Source organism: Juglans microcarpa x Juglans regia, chromosome 6D (genome assembly GCF_004785595.1).
Source record: "Juglans microcarpa x Juglans regia isolate MS1-56 chromosome 6D, Jm3101_v1.0, whole genome shotgun sequence".
In the NCBI taxonomy this organism is placed as follows: Eukaryota; Viridiplantae; Streptophyta; class Magnoliopsida; order Fagales; family Juglandaceae; genus Juglans; species Juglans microcarpa x Juglans regia.
Window position 1 is genome coordinate 8,392,948 of NC_054604.1, and position 5,324 is coordinate 8,398,271.

The 5,324-nt window shown below is 39.2% G+C and overlaps 1 long non-coding RNA gene across 1 annotated transcript; it reads right to left on the bottom strand.

Annotated features, from left to right (window-relative positions):
- Window positions 1-3,345: 3,345 nt before the first annotated feature.
- LOC121234255 lies at window positions 3,346-4,635 on the bottom strand. Its single transcript, XR_005934347.1, has 3 exons — window positions 4,400-4,635; window positions 4,130-4,289; window positions 3,346-3,538 (listed from the first exon to the last, which is right to left on the bottom strand). It is a non-coding gene; the product is annotated as an uncharacterized LOC121234255 (long non-coding RNA).
- Window positions 4,636-5,324: the final 689 nt, after the last annotated feature.

Here is a 5,324-nt window from a genome sequence, read left to right on the forward strand (position 1 = left end):
TCTCTCTCTCTCTCTCTCTCTCTCGGATTTACTTGCCATTGTCGCAGCCTACAACGTCGTGATTGCCACCTCGCCTTGCCGAGGTTGCCAGCCCCTTCGCCGTAGCCTCTGCTCCTCCATGCCTAGCCCAGCAACCCCTTCGTCTCTCTCTCTTTCTGTTCCACAACCCATGGCCTCAACCCATCCTCCCAGTGCCACCATGAGCTGTCGTGATGTCACCCCACACCCCCCATCGTGCACCCAGCCCCTTCCCCTCCACAGATCCACGCCTCTCTCCCTCTCCTTTATTTGTCACTATCGCAGCCTCCTCTACCGCCGTGCGCTGTCTCCAGCCATGGCCATAGCCACCATTCCAACCACTGGTTATCCCAGCTCGGCCTGAGGGCCCTACCTCTGGTCTTCTCCCTCCACCACGTGGCCTTGCCTCCACCACCAATGGCTACACTGTTGCTAGACGTAAAACCCACCTCCTGCCACCACCATGGAGCCCTCTAGCCTTGAGCCTAGCCGCCTCCCTTAGCAGACTTCTCTCTGTCTCTCTCCATCGTGCAGAACCATTGAAGCCTAACTCAACCACCGTGAAGCTGAGCCACTAATTCCTCTTCCACGTCGTGAACTAACCACTGTGAGGTCGAATCTCTGATTCCCTCCCACCGTGAGACCCCCAGCACCAAACCCTAGGTCCAGCCCCTCCAAAACAGCCCTATTTTGGGTCACAACAATGACCACCAGGGGGTGACCACCACCCAAACCAGTGGCTTTAGACGCCACGAGGCCTTGCCAGATAGTAAGCGAGACAACGAGTCAGCCCCGACGCATAGTATAATTCATATTCCTTTCCCTCGATAGTCATTTTATTATGAAGTTTAATTGGCATTGTGGACTGTGCTATTGTTGTAAAGTGTGAAGTTTTGTAGTGTGAAGTGATGGGGCTATTATAAAGTGTGGGTTGTGATGTGAAGTGTTGAGATTACTGTGAACGGTGTTGTGGAGTAGTTTGTGATGTCACTGAGTAGTTTGAAGTGACGAGTTTGTTGTGCAGGTGTGACAAAGTTGGTGTTATGGCAGTGTGCTATGAAGTGACTGGGGTTAAATGTAGAATTGTGTTGTGTGACGTGTTAGGAAGTGATGGGATCACGGTGCAGTTTGGAAGTGGTTGGAAATTTTGTAAACTATTGAGATAGCTGTATAGTTTGTGAAGTGGCATGATGTCAAGTTATGTGTTAGGATTGTGAAGGTTGGGGAAGGCTGTGAAGCGTGATGATTGTATGTGTTTGAGTTGGACGTTAGTGTCATGTGTATGAAGCTTGTTTACACAAGCGGGTGTTTAATGGATTATATATTGATCTTAGTTGATAAAAAGGGTAGGGTAATGTGTGATTGCTTGGACATATGTGCTAGTCAGATTTACCATATGTAATGGAGAATTTGTTTTTAGTATGAGTACACGATGTTTAAATCTCAAGGTTGGTTTAAAATTGTGTATTATGCGTGGTTAAGATTATGGTGAAGTGTTGGTTAGATTATGCATGAACGAAGGAATGGATGTATGTATTGACTAGGATTGAGTTGTATAACTTGATTCTTTTAAGTTATGCATCGAGATGGATGGTTTGGTAGGAAGAGTATGATGAAGGAGATTGTGTGTCTTAACTTTAAAGTGAATCATAGAAATTCACTTTAAAGGATAAAAATATGGAGTAAAATGTTGTGTTTGGAAAGGTGACCTCAAGTGGGTCCCAAGCTATGGGTTGAGAATTTAGGAAACGTGATAAAGAAAAGCATAGAAGATACACTTGGATGATAAAGTGTGTCTAGGTGAAGGAAGTCTTAGCAAAGAGAAGTTTATGTATTTTCTAAGTTTAGTTACTTATGTACTTGAAAAGAAAATGATGTTAAGGTTGTGTATGCATGTAGGTTGTCATCTGACACGTACATGAATGGATTGCATGAAATGTAAATAGCGTGGAGTCCAGGTAGTATTATATTCATACCCTTTTAGAGTTTTCTAAATAATATGAAATGAAAAAGAAATGTTTTTCTTTATGATGCTTTATGAAATAAAATGATGTCTTATGAAAGTATGCTAAATATTAATGTTTAAAGGTATATGTATGTAAAGGCCTTCTTTGTCAGCCCCTATTTATGCACCCAAAATAATAGTTGTATGCATGTGAGGTTTATGCTTGATGCTTTGAAATGAAATGTTGGGATTTATGTTTGATGCTTTGAAACGATGTTTAAATGATGCGATGAAATGATTTTTAAATGACACTATGAAATGATGTTTAAATGATACCATGAAAGGATGCTATGAAATGATGTTTATGATGATGTTTAAGCTTATGCTTTGAAATGATGTTTAGTGATGATATTAATGCTTATGATTTTAAATGATGTTTATGAAATTAAATAGACCGATCAATGAATAAATGAATGAAAAGGAAATGATTGAATGAATGAAAGAAAAGTAAATGAATGAATGTTTTAATGTATGAAAATATGTAACAATCATGACTAAATGAATGAATGATGGTACCAAAGGACTGACAAATTGCAATGCCGGGTAAGTAGTATAGTGTACCCTGTGCTACCCCTTGATTGAAAAGGATTCCCAACCTGAGGCCATGGGCGGAATCTAAGTCCAAAAGATTGCTAACTCCAACACACAGGACATAACAGTGTGTGCAGGCTAGTGGTGCACACCACACCCACGATGCATGCTGCATCATCTGGTGGTGCAAGAGGCACCGGTGGTATGTGCCACGCCTCCTGGTGGTTCTCAGGTGCAGCAACATCAAGTGCACACCGCACCAAGGTGCTCCCATTACCTCTAGTGGGCACTACACCTCTAATGGCCCCACCAAATCACTTGTGCAGTGCCTGGTTTAGCATTGCATCGGCGCGCGCAGCACCAAAATGTGCTATGCAAGTCTTGCTTTGGTGCGCAGTTTGCATGTGTTGAGCTTAGTGCCAGCACCACCAAAAGAGCCAGCTCCACACAAGACACCTGTATGACGCTGGTTGCTGCACCTCGCATATATGCTCACATATTAATGGTACCATGGAAGAAAAAAATAAACTGGCAATCACATTGAGTGGGAGAATATTTTGGTAATATTAGAATTCATATTTAAACATGAATTGGGAACATTTGATGTAAGCTCTGTAACATGACCCCATTCTTCTAGGGTTTTAAAGCTAGAGAAACTGAATACTAATAACCTTCAAAAGTTTATACTTTAGTGCCATGTATAAAAGATTTCATTGCATTTATAAAATTTCAAGTGCTTGAATAAAACAAAACCTCTTAAAAATACAAATTGTTAGAACATGTGTTACAAATCACTGAGAATGACTATATATATATATATATATATATATATATATCTTTATAAACCATTATTTTACATATATAGTTGCAAAAGACATTTGAGTTTACATAAAATGATGTATGGAATAACATGATCATAGTCACTTACCTCGATCCTCGTAAACTCCAAGCTAACAATGCATATCAGCAAGCATTAAATAGAACCTATAAACATGCATAAGATGGAATAAGCATCCTTTACATTAAACTGTATGGAAAATATGCATTATGCAACTAAGCCTAAAGGTAACTCGTTACATCTAAGTCCCTCAGACCTCAACCCTAAATGCATTGAATCAGGCATAGATACTAGTTTTATAGCACTTTTCAACACTTTCTCCCGTGATCCTCTCATGCTAGTGTCGTACATCACCACACTCTTGGATACCCAGTACGTACATGTAAAGCTTGTATGTTCATAGTCTACGTACGCAACATAGGCTCTCGATACAACATGCCCATATAACAACACATGATATCATATTATCCCGATACACCCATTGCGGTTCATCGCCTAACTCTTTCCTTGCTCAACTCCTACATGAGTTTCAGCCCAAAAACACACTCACTCATACACAACGCAAAAATCTCTATCTCATACTCGTATACTTCCACTCTTACGCACAACACTCATTCTATCTTTCCTTACTTCACTCCTCTCCTCAAGCCTCTAATTCAGAATCTTAAAGCCTGCCTATGAGTCAATATATGAGGAGAAGGAATAACACGAATTTGAGAGGACGGGAGAAAACTTACCTCGGGTGGGGTGTGCGGACGTGGGGGTGAAGGTGTGAAGGCTCCTCTTCCTTTGTTCCTTCTTGATCTGGTGATTGAACAATGGCCAACGACACCTAATTGCACGGTTATGAGGTGGCTTAGTACGATGGGGGTGTATTACGTTAGCTTTGGTCGTCCTCTGTTTTCAGTTAATAAAAGGAAAGTATATATCTTATGTAAGGAAAACGATTCATGATGGTTTCTAGAAAAACCAAGGAGAATACGATGTGATCTGTGTATGTTACGTACGGGAAATGCGTAGTACTGTGACGTGAAGGGCTTATCGATGGTCCTTGGGTGGTGCACGATTGAGATCTAGTGACATTTGAAAACACAGTGACTTGCAGTACATAATACATGGTTGAACTACAACAAACTAACAAGAAAATCTCGTAATGTTGAGAGTCTTCTCGCATGGTTGATCCGACCTGTAATTCACGGTTGACGCAGCGGCTCAAGCGATGAATTGCGACGAGAAGGAGAAAATGATAGAAACGACTAAAATCGATAAAAAAAGAAGATGTATGTATAAACATATATATATATATAAATATACACACACACTAGGTGAAAGTAACGTGCAATGCATGTTTGCTTAGTTTATATTTAATTTTTTAAAAAAAAAACTAATTTTTTATTAATAAGGAGGTAATAGTTTTGGTTAATTAAATAACGATGTAATATTTATGTAATTTATAAATAATTACATAGTCCTATAAATAAACATCACAACTAAAATAGATTATTACATACCAAAATATCTATCCCTACAACATTTTTGGAATGTGAAAATATCAAAGGTTTCATATTTTAAATTAATATTTTTATTAGATTTGTATTAATCTTATTGCAGATAACTTTGCTAAAACTATTGAAAGAAGATACATAAATAAAAGCATACATACGTACATAAAGAGGTCAGTTATCGAAAAGCAACAAAACCAAGTGAAAATGGCAATTATTTGCTGCACCCCTCTTAAATTTGTCATCAGTTATGTCCCTCTCATTTTATTTACGAGAGAGAGAAGCTTCGGTGTAAGATCATGATAGCCTGTGGGTGTAGGATCAGGATCTTAAATTCAATATATACCTCTATACGATGCCGTTTAAAGAAAAAATAATCCTCATCACCAATACCATAATTTTTAATAAACAAACTATGAACTAAACCTAA